Below are 16,060 nucleotides of genomic sequence, written 5' to 3'. Positions count from 1 at the left end.
ACCTTTAGCGTCTTAATTGTGACGCGGAAGGCACTTGACCATGCTTCGGATTTTGACGCCTTGGGAGTGAGAACGGGTTGCAAATGCAGTCAAATACAACCTTTTTCTAAAACCGAAATAACTATCTCGCAAATGTTGCAACAATAAGAAAAGAACGAATGCGCATATTGTCATAACTTAAGAGTTTACACAGTTCTGTTGTGTCTATGAACAGAAGCTATTCCCAGATATGCCAGATAATCACTTTACCTCTAAAATAATACTTATAACAGAGTTGGATCGTCATGATTTCTTGCATTGTCTTGAGCATTCACTTTTTTGCCAATTCTCTATTGTTAGCCTGGATGGCCCATGTCATTATTCTTAATCATACCGCCTTCTACTGGATGTAAAATGCTCTCTGCCTACATTTGAGAATGTTAAGAGCTACTTCTGAAGTTATTTTGGTGAAAGTAACTCAAAAGTAATACAGGAGTAATGTAACGCATTACAATTCTGAGACAGTAATATTGTAATGTAATGAATTACTTTTAAATAGCAGTAATAAGTAATCTATAATATATTACAGTTTGGAAGTAACTTGCACAACACTGCGTAAGATTATGCTTACTCTCCTCTCACCGCCTGATTTATGAAGCTGTGCGTACCTCTGCAATCCAGGTGTACGCAATACCTGCCCTTGATAAATGCGGCGGCTGAAAACGATCGTCATTAGAATAACACGCCCCTATATAGTCAAGTCTCCGCCTCCCGCACGCCCTCATTTTACGCCATGGACACACAGAAGACGGCAAAGAAGCGAAAGTTCTCCGACGTGGAGATCGGGCGCGCTCAATCATCTCACTAGTCCACTAGTCAGGGCACTGATTAGGACATAAATCAATGGGCTGACTCCCTGATAAGTGCTCTGACTACTAAACTAGTGAGATGATTGAGACGCGCCCATCGAGACCATCACCAGGGAGTGGAAAAAAAAAACCGAAATTGTTTTATTTGGGAGTTTAAAGAGTGGGATTAAATGCACCTACAAAAACAAAATATGGACCCAAATTACGAGTACTCTTAGGAGGTTGAGAAGCGCACTCCAGCAGTTTAAAGCTGTTTGGATGATAAATTACCATCACAATGCATTATTTTACAGCACGTTTTGAAACAATTAGCATTTAATTTCGTATCACGGCATGTATTGGGGTGTACGACAGTGATGATGATGTGATGTGGAGTAAGATTCATTCACATTAATAATTACATGACGATTTGTAAGATCCTTTTTCTTCTTATTATTATTATGATTATTATTATTCTTAATGACGCTTGTTATTCAGAAGAAGAATGTCGTTTTTATTGATTTTATTATTATTTAAAAGAAGAAGGTCATTTTTATTATTTTGTCAGTCTGAATTATTTTAGTCCCAGTCCGTGCGCAGCTGCCGGGCCAGACGGGCCTGAAACGTCAGATAAAGCGCACAGGCTCGCGACTGGAGGATTACATATGCCTACAAATCAAACGCTTTGGTAAAGTCACACAAATTAAACATTGACGTTCATGTTGCACAAAAATAAACACTGAATGTTGTTGTTGTGGTTTTTAACAGTGGGTCATATAGCATATCTTGTCAGTGCGTTTTGTGGTGTTAGGAATTGTTTTTCTGCGCATTTTCCCACTAACTCAAACGTGCGTACACCACCTCCTGAGCTGGCGTAGGATTGGAGCGTGTGTGTGTGTGTGTGTGTGCATACACCACCTCTATGAGGGGTGGTTTATACAAAATAAGTAGATTGCTAAGCAAACTGAGAGGAGAACTAACGTGTATACGCTCGCCAGCCGTCTGGCCAAAATCCCATAGGATTCAGGCGTCAGACGTAGGATTCGAGACGTTAGACGTCACGGTCACGTGTCGGAGCTGCGCTCAAAGTGCGCGGCGGCGTGGCGGCGACGTATGTGAGAAATTATATTTTTTTACTTTGCGTCTGAATAACGTACGCGTGGATAAACGCCTGGATAACGTACGCGTGGATAAACGCCTGGATAACGTACGCGTGGATAAACGCCTGGATAACGTACGCGTGGATAAACGCCTGGATATATTCATCAAAATTTGGAAACTGTATCCTACTATTTTGATAGTTTTTGTGAGAAGTCTCTTCTGCTTACTAAGGCGCTGCATTTATTTGATCCAAAATACAGCAAAAACAATATTTTGGAATATTTTTATATTATAAAATAACCTTTTTTTCTATTTGAATACATTTTAAACCATTTCTGTGATCAAAGCTGAATGTATCACCGTTACTCCAGTCTCAGTGTCACATGATCCTTCACTCATCATTCTCATGTGAGGATTTGAGCTCAAACATTTATTATTATCAATGATTAAAACAGTTGTGTATAATTTATTGTCAGGATTATTATGAATAGAAAGTAAAAAAAATAATAGAATTTTTTTGGGGAAGCTTATTCAGCAAGGATGGATGAAGTTAAAGTATACACATTTATAATGCTGCAAAAGCTTATATTTTTATTTATCTTAAGTATAAAGCTTTTGCATTATAAATGTAGGCCTAGGCTATCTTTAACCCTCTGCCCGACGAAAGCACCAGCTTTTTTGATCAGATGATAATGTTGTCATCACATCACATGAATTTGTTAGATATCTGAGAAGTTACCATATATAATATTTCTATAATAATGTTGTCATTATTTGCACATTTGTTTTCAGATATTCAAAATGTGTGTACAGGATGTTACAGTCTATGGCAGGGGTTTTCAAACTGGGGTCCCCATTTAAAAGACAAAGCAAAAATGAATAAAGTCTACCGAACAGTCTAACTGTTTTATTTCTAAACGTTTCTTTCATTGTTTGCCATATACATACTTTTCAGAATTGCATATGTTTGCTTTGTATTTTTCTAGTGAGTTTTTCTCACTATAGTCCCCTTTATCTCGCTCACTGAGTTTGTAGAGCAGTATTCTTAATGCGATACATAGCTGCTTATTGTGAAAGTTGCCTATAATTTTTTATTGAACATGTTCTTCAGGTTTATACGTCCAACGTAAAGTATAGGCGATTTAATTTAGGAAACAATGTTCTATTTAAAATGTCACACTTTCTATTTATCTAACAGTTTCAATGTTTTTTCATACATAAAGAATATATAGATGGATTTAAGGGGGTCCCTCATAAAGGTTCATCATATTTGGGGGTCCTTGGCATCATAAAGTTTGAAAACCCTGGTCTATGCAAAACATTGTATATATCAAGATGGATCTTGGATATCATGATGAAGTTTGACAAGACCATTATAACTAACAGCATATAAATGAAATCAATAAACACCATCCATATTCTCAAAAACTTGACCAGATCTTGACATCATCAAGAAACATCTGATCATATTTTCTTTTGCCATAACAAATGTACAATACAGTTACAGCAACCAGAGAAGAATTAAAAGAGTAAAGGGTCAAGAGATCAAATAAAGGAGCCACTAATCGTGATTCTGGAGACTTCAAATCAACATTCAATAAATCATCAGCATCTAAACCTCTGATAATCTCAAAAAGAGCTTGTGTGTGTGTGTAGATTCATGATGTCTAAAACATCCAAGTTATAAAATGTTTAAACAAACAAACTCTATTAAACTCTTTATTAAACGTCACTGGACTAAACACAAATTAACAATATATGTTCACCCAATTACAGGAAATAACTCAGATGGCAAATACAGTCACATGTAACACATCTGACACACGTGGTGTAATTATAACACATTTGTGCAACACACTTCTGTGTAGGAGGAATAACACATTAGTTGAGTTACAGGTAACACAAATATGTGTTAAAGAAACACAACGTGTTGTCCTAGCACATACATTAAATGTGTTAAAATCAACACTAAATGTGTCGTCCCTGAGCACACACACTACATGTGTTAAAATCTACACAACGTGTGTCAATTTTAAACTCATTTCGTTGTGTTGTTTTCAACACAGCATGTTATAAAGTGCTCGACAAACACCATCATTGTGGAGTGTATGCATTGTTTATGTTTTCAAACAAACAGGCCTATACAAATAAAAGTTATTAATATAAACTTTTTTTATCAGTTGCTACATTTTAATTTAAAATGCAAACTCTGTTAACTGTTTTCTCTTCATGAACTTCTCTCAAAAGGAGTATTATCGGTGAGGTGTTAAACTGTGAACAATTGAGTGGATAAAGTAATAGAGTTTGAAACAATGTATTTTGTGCACATGCGTTCTGTACTCGACTACGAACCGCTGACACAATGACACAATTTCTGTGTAAATGCTACATTTATTGAGCACACTCTTGTGTTACACATGTTGTGTCAATTTTAACACATCTCCTTTTAGAGTGTAGCAAAAGTAAATATCTCTTACATTTATTTTTCATCTGTTTTTAGTGTTCATTTAAAATAAGACAAATCTAATATTATTATAATCTTCTAGGCCTATCTGTTATTTAACAGTTTATATTGTTCTTTAATGATGATCTAAACAGCAGAAGACAGAAATTGTGGTTTAAATCCCAGTGGAGCAGGTGGGGTGCGTGGTTGTAACACTGCATTACAATGAGCCCCTATTAGAAATATGATATAATAATCTTAGTTCTTTTTTCTTTTTTTTGTAATTCGTTTGAGAAAACCATGAAAAAAGGGTTAATAAAGACTGGGAGTCAATGTTCATTATTATGTTTTTAACTATCCTGTGCTGTATTAAGCGATGCGTTTGTTGTCAAACTCAATTGTTTAAATATTTTTAATGATGAAAAAATGCCTTTATTTTATTTTATTTTAAAAGTTAATAATTGTATTTTATTAACAAAATATTTTTGTTTGTCTTGTATATTTTTTGATTGAATGATAACATTTTAAGCAGTTATTTGGACATACTACCCCACCTATGGGGCATGTTGTCACATTTCACGTCCATTGTTTCAGGGTAAATCAAGAAAAAAGCTTACACTTATTGAAACAAAACCACATAATTGTATTAGACGTGTGAAATTAATGTAGGCAAAAAATACTCTGAACCCCAAGTGGATTTACACAAACTGAGACAGTAAAAATCGTTATAAGTTGTGCCCTGCTCTCCCCTATATAAATTATCTAATGTGGATAAATGTATATTTTGTATTTTCTCCTAATAAATACGTGTTTAACTGGGTTAGCTTCTGGCCTATTTTAAACACAGCTTTATAAATGGGCATTTATTTTAACTACTAACTGTATAGTTTTAACACATTGATGTAAAATCTGTAAAATGCACGATTTAATACATTTATTTACCTTTTTTTTTTTTTTACTGGCGAATTAAGTAATATAGGCGATTTGCTTTAGAATGTTCTGAGTTTTAAGAATGTACAGGGATTAATTAAAACACATAGGCTATCCATCGGTCCTCCTCACTGGACGAATTGTTAATGCACAGAGTTTACAGTGTGAAAGGTTTTTTCCGGTAACTGGCAAAACTTCAGACGACACGCGCAGACGTCACGTAGCTTCTCAGGCGAGTATGTGGGCGACGAAAGTCTAACGCTTCTTATCACACGTCTTTGTTCACGGCTTTGCTCACGTCAAGGTACGCGACGATCGACACGATTGATTGCTTAGTTAGCAAAGTAAATATATAAACCACCCCTCATACACCTCCTGAGCTGCCGTAGGATTTGAGCGTGCCGTACGCCAACGTCCATATTGATAAATCTCAAAGTCACCATGGGTTTGGGTGTACGCAAGGTGTACGCTGGAAATTTGGTGTACGCACTTTTGATAAATGAGGGCCAATGTGTCCAGATATTTTTTTGGGGAAAAGTGTTAAGAAGCACAGTTTGTATGACAAACGTTTGAAGATATATTATTTATAGCTCATAGAGTTTAACATTTTATTTCGAGGTGTTTATTATTAAATTGTAGGCTTTGTTGTTTTGTCCTGCATTTTATAACAATTTTAGTAAAAGTTCCTTTACAATGTTTGTGTTTGTGTGTTTTTTTTTCTGGGCTACCCAGTGATCTTCGGATATTATTTTTGCCTAAAATTTGTCAAATAAATAGCATAGGCCTATTTGCTATGAAATTGATGTCTGAGGCATTTATTATTTATTTTTTTTCCCAAAAACACTCCATTCACCGCGCCACAGCTGGTAGTCGACCACTGTGATGGTTAAAAAAAAACTGCCGTCGTCACAAGCACAGCCAATATAAATAGTAATTTATTTAAAGATATAATTGGATCTGGCTGGGAAGGATAACTTTGGGAGTTTATTGTGTTTATAGCGTGATGGCATTCTTCCTTTTCCCACAACGAGTCACAGGTGCATCTGTTGACGCAATTTTAGTTTCATATTGCATAGGCAGACACGCACGGACACAAGAAATTGTATAAGTGTAATATTAAGATAATATCTTTTTTTTGGCCACATGTCGTCATATTAAATTATATGGCAATTTTTTTTAATTATTAATAAGGATTTTAAATTAAAAGGTCTTATGAAAAGGATAAAGACTGGTCATATTAATTAATTAATAGACATGTTTGAAATGAATTACTGACAACAAAATTTATTCCAATATTTGAGGTTTTATAACGTTTTTTTATTTTTATAATTACATCCACTAGAGGGTGCGTGTTGTATTGTGTTTCCGGTTTGACCGGAAAGGAAGTCTTTTTAGTCTGCATCTTGAAAAGGTAAGACATACGGTGTGTTTGCTGCGAGTTTACTCTTAATCATCTGTGTATTAATCTATATCAAGTTAAAAAAGAAAAAGGTTAGTGTAAGTTCGTTTTTGTTTGTTTTGTGGTTGTACTTTGTTATGAATTGTTTAAAGGCACCGTTTTGTTACAGTGCTAAATTAATCTTTTTCACCTGGCCAGCATTTTGATTAGAACAATTAATAAATTATTTACTATTGTAGAACGTTGTTGTGGTTGTTCTTATTAGTTTAATAGTAGGGTTGGGAGACGAAAATCGATTCCAAATGTGAGACAGAGTAAGTTAAACAATCCAAGTACTAGATTGCTCGCGAACTGTTTTTGTGGACACATCCAAACCGCGCTCAGATAAGTTATTTTAAGCCTTTTAATTGTGAGAAGATCGTGTTGTCTTGTATGATGTTACAGATTAAAGAGCGGTCACGGAAAATGTTTTTGTAACGTGATCTCAACACGTTAAAGCGCCAGACAGCTCGCGCGCTGTGTTCAGTGCTGCAGGCATGGTAAACTCTTAAAGTGACAGGAGCGGCTGTCTCAATAGCCGCGTTTCCACGCAGGAACTTTACCCAGGGACTTTGGGCTGGTTCTCGGTGTGTTTCTAACGCAAGAACCAGGATCTAAATGAAGTTCCGAATATTTACCCCTCCAAATGGCCCTGCTCACGAGGTAGTACTTTTTGAGATTTCAGGAACTTTCGAGGGCGGGACTTGTGCATGCTGAGCATGCTGCAAGCTCACTCAGCCTTTTATTTCAACCGGCATTTTTAAGTCTTTTGCGACGTTTATTCTGTGTTCATTAAATATCAGTCTTGCTCTTTCTGTCTGATGGTGTGCGTTTGTCTCCGCTATCTCACAGTAAATTTCCGTAATAGCTGATAATAACATTCATTGTCATTTTAAATGTAATTGCTTTCAGAATATGCTAGTGTTTTTAAGCCATTTTAATTACCTTTTTAGTAAAGCAATACATAACCAGCAAAAGCAGCACAGCTTGAATCTTTTCCATACGTGTTATTAATTTCACCATGTAAACGACCTGACCCAATTACTTTTGAGTGTGCATCCTTGCATGATGTGACAGCGCGGCGTGCTCACCTTAATGTTGACAAGAGAGGAAAGTTAATTTTTCTGAGGGGTGAACTTTTTATTTTGTAAGAAGTTTTGAAGATAATGTTGGAGTAATGACAGCCTGACTACACCCTCTCATCTTTACAGCGTATAATTGTCCAATGCAGTTTTTACTTCAACTGCGCCTGCAGAAGAATAATTTTTTTCTGACATGATTATTAGACTTTACAACAAATAAATAACTTATATAATACTGTATTAGTCCTGATGGCCTTTAAGAGTTGTTATGGCTACAGGTAACACATTTCAGCTGCTGGAGAGAGTTGGAAAGTATGTTTAAACCGGTTTAAACATGAAACTAAACCTCCAGTAGGTGGTAGCCTTAATGAGTGAGCCAATGACTACGTTTACATGGACAGCAGTAATCTAATTATTGAGCTTATTATAAATAAGACAATATTCTGATTATGGTGTTTACATGAGTTGCTTTTAGAGTACTCCGTTCATGTTCCCGTTTTACATGTGATAGAACATAGATCGATTATGGCACGTCATTACGTCCCTATGCCACGCTATGTTCTCCAACATCCAATCATAGCGTGACTTTGGCAGGTCTGTTAATTTTATGGGCTCAGGAAACCCGCTAACTTCACCTGCGGGTGTCGCTATTGGACAGTGTTACTTTACATTAAGAAGTAAAAAAAACATGCGTTTTTACAATGTTTTATATCTACATTTACGTTGATTTATTTTTGTAATATTATGTATTGCCTCTTTCTGTTTTTTTGAAGAGACACTGCCCCTCTTTCCTCCTTATTGACAGCCTACATTTAGAATAATAGCTTTGATTAATGATGGAAAAGGTTTAAAAATCATGACTCTGGATTGTTTTTCCTGCCGTCGAGCCACAGGCGTTCACTGAATGACCCATCTGGTTTGCGATTACAGATTCAAACTTATTGTATTTTACTTTTACAATGAGCATAATAATTACAACAAAAATAAAAATAGAGAGAGAGGACGCAGTGTTTACAATGAACAGTCAAGTAAAACACACACCGCCCATAGCAACGCGTTATGGCAACGACTTTTCAGACTGACAGATACGTAAAAGATAAACGAGACTTTTCCGCCATTTGTTACTGTTTTGTACACGTTGTATATTAATTATAATTCCAATTCTGTTTTATTGGCCACAATATTATCGATGATTGTTGAGCGGGGCACTTTTGATTAATTTTCAAAAAGGCAGATGCTCCAACCCACAAAGCCTCCCCTCTGCACTTTCCTGGTGTGTGTAACGTTATGTGCCCTGTCACAAAATGCGGCGAAATCTCCGACACAACATTAATAATTAGATTAAGGTGTGTACGTGTCTCCGATAATGCGATTAAAATAGGCATACTCCACAGGTCTTAATCCGATTTATGTGTAGTTAGATTATGACTTTAATCAGATTAAGGTCATTAGAAATCGCTGTCTACATGGTAGCCTCTTAATCAGAGTATTGTCTTAATCAGATTAATATCGGAGTATTGTTGTCCATGTAACAACAATAGTCAATGTAGTCAAAACGTAGTCAATAGTGCTGCAACGACGCGTCGACGTCATCGATGACGTCGACTACGGAAATACGTCGACGTTCGTGAAATGCGTCGACGCGTCGTGTCAGACGTTCATCTCGCGTAATGTTGGCTCTATCACAAAAACCTAGACCGCGAATATCAAAAGTATGGGAATACTTTAAACAGAGGCCAAACAGTGTTTCCCACACATAGACTAATTTGTGGCGGACTGCCACATAATCAATAACCGCCGCCACATTCGTCATTCATTCATTTTTACGCTATTTAAAAGACGCACGCATATTCGTTTAGCTGCATTTCCTTAAATTCTCTCTCCGCCCTTTTGCGCGTCTCTTACTCACTCACACACACACGCGTTGCATTCGACCGTAAAACAAGTTTTATTGCATTTTAGCGCATTTAGTATGACATAGCCTTTAAAACCAGAGCAGTTGAATAACAGAGTTGCGACACGCCTTCATCACGCGGCAGCGCGCGGTCACGGCGCTCATATAATTCTAAACAAACCAGCGCGGTGTCAATCAGTACAGACCAGTGTTTCCCAACCGGGATCCCGAGCAAAAGGTGCGGGGACGCACTTACACTTCGGTTCATCTCGCATCTGATGACGCATCTTTAATATGGGTTGTAACTTGAAAATAATGCTGTATGTATGTTTCTGTCGATGGATACACGTGCTGACTCCTCAGGTACACTACAACAACAGCGATAATAAAAGAAAAACGTGGGCAAAACGGTCTCTCTTTGTAAACTTTATAAAACGCATGCGAGTGCTGCTGTACACGTACAGCATATGAGCAGTCATTTTCACCGTCATCACCCCCGTGTAGCCAGGAGACTCGAATGAGAAGATCTGTCTCTGTGCACTCGCCCCAAAGCGCGCAAATATTGAGTTATCTTTCAAATCCTGTGCTTAAACGGACAAACTCACAAGAAGTATGTCAAAATGTCATAGCCTACTCTATGCCTTAAGTGAACTTTATACAGAAAATACGACGACTATCCGTGGGTCTTAAAGGGGCAGTAGCCTTCACTGCTGTCTGTTTAATGTCAAACAAAAGATAAAGACATCACTCACTGCTCCTGACTGAATAGCTTTTGTAAGTTTAATAAGGATTATTTTTTAATTTTAAACCGTTAAATGTGTGGTTATTTTACTTTTGATTACTTAATTCCATTTCTCTACCTAAAAACTAATGTTAGACCTACCTGAAAATCCTGAAAAGCATTGTTTATTTTGTTCTCATCTTTGCTCAATAGTATTTATTTGTGCTGCTGCTTCTATTTAAGTTATCTGTTCTTATTTTCTTTATTTTCATTTGACAGTAGTCCTTTTTCCCCTGAACATAGCAAATACCGAACTGTACTGAAACGTGAACCTAAAACCGTGATACAAAGCGAACTGTGAGCAGTCTGTACTGTTACACCTCTAGCGTAACTTATGCGAGGGGGTGCCACAGAATTTTGAAAAATTTCAAAGGCTAAAAAAATTAATCGTTAGATTAGTCGACTAATCGAAAAAATAATCGTTAGATTAGTCGACAGAAAAAATAATCGTTAGTTGCAGCTCTAGTAGTCAATGAGTCGTTCATTCAAACGATTCATTCAAACGCCGATTCGTTCAGTAACACACTTCTTGCTGTGAGACGGTTCTGCTGTGAACAATTTTCGCTGCTGAAATAAAACAAAAACACTCAAATTGCATCTAAAATGTAAGTGAATGTCAATATAAGTGAATGTTAATTGTTTATGGAACTGTCATATGAAATCAGTATCAATTTCAGTCGTGATGGTATTCAGGAAAATGGCTCAAACGCTTAAGTGTTGTGATTTCTCCTCGAGAGGCTGCACGCTTGTCCACAGCGTGACCTTGTTATCGTCAGTTCATTTTATATTATTCACTATCGATCGTCACTTATACTAAATTAATGTACAATCATTCTTGCACTTTGGTTATTCGCTAGTTATATTTTTGTTTTAGTCAGGCTCTTGTCCATTGTCTGTCGGGCAAGTAAAATTCTCTTTCACTTGTCACTTCAAAAAATCCACTTGTCCCGGACAAGCGTTAATGTCGAGCCCTACTTAATATTGTTGTAATGTAATTGCTTTTAGGTTTTATATTTAAGAAATGTTATTGTTATTTTACAGATTTTGAAGACTGAAACCTGATTTGAGGTAAAGTGTTACTTTTTTCATCATATATAGTGATAATATAGTCAATTGTGTATATTGTAAAACTTCAAATAATAGCCTGAGCTTTTATTTTCCCAAATTGCTGAACTGCACCAGCTTGTATTTGAGATAGGCATTTAATTTAGTGTTGAGATGTTACTCATTGTGTGGGGCCAATAGATAAAGATTAAAATATCATAGGCTGATAGATGGAAGGCATGATAGTAGGAGGTTATTATGTAATCTAATATTATGTAAATACTTGAAATGGCTGGAAGAAATCAGGTAATTGATATATCATTGTAATCATGTTTATTGTCTCCAAAACGTCTTTATCTGCATAGTACAGCAATCTCTGTTAGCATTGTTTATGTCAGGGACTTCCTGGAGTGTCACATGTTATGGCTGTTCTTTGAGTGCTCCATGTATGAACCAAGGGTGCTGGGTAAAGGCTAGGTATAGGCTAATGCTTTAACATTTGCGTCTGTTAATTGTAAACCTTTAGCCTTTTTTGCATAATACTGCATGGACACATGTCATTGGTGTAGGTTTGAGTAAGTTTAAAACTGGCCAGCACAATATTCTCATCTCTGGCTTTAATAGTTTAATGCCTTTCAATAAATGAACTATGTGCAAATATTACCTAATATACATTATACTCAGGCTGAGAACTGCAGGTGCTACTACTGGAGGTGCCACAACATAGAGACATGTCAGTTTTAGTGACACAGGATATCTGGCATGTCCCAGTGGATAGTGCTATGCGTCATTAAAAAATTTGATGTGCCAATGGATTGTCATGTACTATTTGCATAACAATTAGCTTTATGTGGTCAAGCTCATGATTTATTAGAACACTGATTTAATGTGTACAATAATATTATTATATAGAATTTGATCAAATGTTTTGACATATTAGTCTTGTGCTGGTCAGTTTTATACCAGAAGTTATTTATACTGGCACCTTTTGGCATGTGTCCGGTCAGCATCAAAATAAAGATTTATTGTTATGGATGTGTTTACTGTTAATGTGTTATTCATAGTGACTCATTATAGATTTATTTTGTTTTTCTTAAAATGGGCAGTTTGTGACTTTGTGAGGAACAACATAAAGTAGCATTTATTTTACGAAAGATCCAGTGCCAATCAAATACATGGACATAAATAACATGTTTGAAAAATATTGATTTTAATGCATGTTATTACAAAACTTTATTATATTTACATATAATTAGGCAATCTATTTAGGATTGTGTGTAACACTTACATTGGTATAGCTGCTCAATTCATCTGTTAGTCACTATTGGAGGTGTCACAACATATAGTGATATGTTTTGTGACCCAGGGTCAGTCAGATGTAGTCAATGATTCATAATAATGTCTTTGACACATGCCAATGAAGACTAGATGTGCCAATAAGCATAGTGACGTGACATTAGCTTCTGTGCGTAAGATACTATGTTATTTAATGTTAAAACTCCTACTGGCTCTCAACATGAAAAATTATTTCTAGCTTATTGCTAATGCATCTGCTACACCTTTTACATGGCTTGCCTTGTAAGTGCACAGGCGTTTTCCGTGTTCTGTTTAATGTGATATGGGTTCCTCAGCACAAAATATTTATTTTATATGTTATATCACTGATGTAAATGTTACAAATTCACTCGTTTTTTTTTATTTTGCATGAATGGTTGTCTGCTTTAAACTTTAAATAATCACTGAACTGGCACTAGTTAAATATAGGTTTAACAGTCAACATGTAATCCTTGTATGATGAGAATAGTAAAAAATAATAGTGTGTAATTGCATATAAATGTAAGACATGTTTTTACAGGATAAAGAAATGACAGTAAAACTGAATGTGTTCCTGCAGAACTTTTCCTCTTATCTATCAAGACTTTAGGTTTTCTTTATTATCTTTATATACATCAGATTAAAACTCTTTTTGCTTTGTAACTTATACTTTGTAATATATATCATAGATATATTCACTATAGTTATGTTTTCTTAGCATTCAATTGGCACGTTTGTTTGCAATGCCATTTTGCACTTATATTTATAATATTATAAAAGAAAATATCATAGTTTATATCTAGATGTCAGTATAACCACATAAAAAAGGGTTGTGCAATTGAATTGGTTTGAGAAGTATTTACAGGCAAACAGTTATTTTGGGTTATTTGAAACAGGATGCATTGCTGTCTATCTTTGGTTTTAAAGTGCACTTCCATTATGTTCTCTATAATACAATGTTTATTTTAAAGCATAAATACCATGTATTTTAATGTTAGTGTCTTTGAGTACAGAAGTAATTCTGTTCTGTTTGGTATAATGATTCGTCAACCTAAATAGTTAACAATTATACAGTTATCATATAGTTTTAACATTGAAACATTTTACAATCAAATTAGTATATTTATTTAATCTTTGCATTTAATCATTGTATCTGCAAAAAACAAAGTAAACAGAGTGGACTGTATATTATCATTACTTTGTTTTAATGTGGTTTAACACTAATTTATGTTTTTTTAATATGTTGTTTATTAACTAAAATGCAGAAATGTGTAAGTTAATTGATATTATTGTGTTTTTGTGTGTGTACAGATGCCTCGCACAAAGCAAGCCCGGCGCTCCCAGTTGGCGAGGAAGAGGATGGCGGACCGGCTGGCTGCTGATCCTGAAGAGGCTCTGCCACCTCTTAAAAAAATGGCAGAAATAACTGAACGTTGTGTGCATCACAACGGGCCAAACTCTGATCCAAACTCTGATCCAAACTCTGATCCAAACTCTGAACCAAACTCTGATCCAAACTCTGAACCAAACTCTGAACCAAACTCTGAACCAAACTCTGAACCAAACTATAAGCAACATGGTAATATGACAATGAATGCTGTTTCTGATTTGTGTCCACAGAAATCTTATATCAGAGGCTCTTTCCACCAGGCAGCTAAATGTTTTGGCTACAATAGTGGCAAGCAATGTGCTTCAAACAGTTTAACTGCAATCTTGATGTGTAAGGTGAAAAATGTTTTGCGATGGACCTCGAGTGATCTGAATGATATTCTGATGCTTGGAGATGACCTGTACAGTGCCATGAGAGACGCTGCCAAAATCAAAGATCCTGTGAACGGCTTTATCGCAGTTTCTGAGCTGCCTGACACACACACACTGAATAATTGTAGTTTCTCAATAAACTATTCTTCTTTTGCATATACTGGCTTGTTTGGTATTAATCAATATGAAGAAGGTCTGCAAGGTGTTGCCATGTCTCTTGATGAAGCATTAAATCAAGCATTCCAGAGGTTTGATGCATGTTTGGTAAACATTAGGCAAAACATATGTGCAGCTGTCAGACAAGGTTCATCGTATGCAGTGATTGATTCACATTCACGACTCTGTGATGGAACAGTTTCATCACGTGGTAAGAGTATAGTGGTTTTCCATCCCACCATAGACTCTTTGGTCATTCATTTCATGAGACTTGGTGCATCCTTGAACGCACATAATCATCCATTTGAAGTAACTGGGGTTGAGGCAAATGTGATTGAGAAACACAGTCAGCATGTTCGAATGGTGTGCCATCCAGTGGTGGAGGAAAATACTGAAGCAGAAGGAGCGATTAAAGGTATAAAATCAGAAATGGCAAGTTGCAGTCACTCTTTGACTGATTTTATCAGTACAGATCAAATACTTACGAATGAAACAAAAGAGAACACAGGAAAGTCTTCTGAATGTCCAATCAATGAAAATGCAGCTGATGAATTTATTTCTCACAGTGGCAGTGTTTCTTTGACTGATTTCAAAAGTACAGATGAAATAAAGAAATTTGAAATGTTTTCAACCTGCTTAAGCAATGAAAATGCAGTTGAGGTTGAATTTATTTCTCAAACTGGAAGTGTTTCTTTTGAATTTAATCCATTAACAGTACAGCAACAAAAAAGTATTTGCTTGAAGCTGAACATTGTACATGTTGTAAAAGAACAAAATCATCCGAATGAGATTGTTGTAATGGCTGAACCTTGTGAAACTAAAGTTATTGTGGGTGATGGTAACTGCTTTTTCAGATCGGTAGCTTGTGCTGTAAGTGGAAGTGAACGAGAACACAGAAAGCTGAGACGTGCTGTTGTAACACACATTCTACAGAATGAAGGAAGGTACAGTCAGTATTTGAGACAAGGACACAGTTCTGTTGCAAACTACATTACCACTTCAAGAATGAAATATATTGGAACTTGGGCAACAGAGCTGGAAATACAAGCAGCCAGTGATTTAATTGGTGTAGACATATATACATTCAGTGCAGAGAAATGGCTTAAATATTCAGCCTCAAATGTGTTAAATAGGCACAGGTGTCAACACAAGGGGATTTATTTGAAACATGTAAATAGCTGTCACTATGAAGTTGTTGTATGTGTAAAAAAAACAGATGGTAGCTGTGCTTCCGTTTGTAAATCATCTTTTGAAGCGTCAATGTTTCATGAATCATTAAATGGTAACTC

The 16,060-nt window shown here is 36.0% G+C and overlaps 1 long non-coding RNA gene across 1 annotated transcript; it reads left to right on the top strand.

Annotated features, from left to right (window-relative positions):
- The first annotated feature begins 6,650 nt into the window (after nt 1-6,650).
- LOC137044931 (uncharacterized) lies at nt 6,651-14,773 on the top strand. The gene is made up of 3 exons (XR_010898655.1): nt 6,651-6,712; nt 11,538-11,564; nt 14,166-14,773. It is a non-coding gene; the product is annotated as an uncharacterized lncRNA (long non-coding RNA).
- The last annotated feature ends 1,287 nt before the right edge of the window (nt 14,774-16,060 follow it).

The sequence above is a fragment of the Pseudorasbora parva genome, chromosome 17 (assembly GCF_024679245.1).
Source record: "Pseudorasbora parva isolate DD20220531a chromosome 17, ASM2467924v1, whole genome shotgun sequence".
NCBI lineage: Eukaryota > Metazoa > Chordata > Actinopteri > Cypriniformes > Gobionidae > Pseudorasbora > Pseudorasbora parva.
Note: the sequence above shows the minus strand (reverse complement) of the source record. Positions and strands in the feature narration are given on the sequence as shown.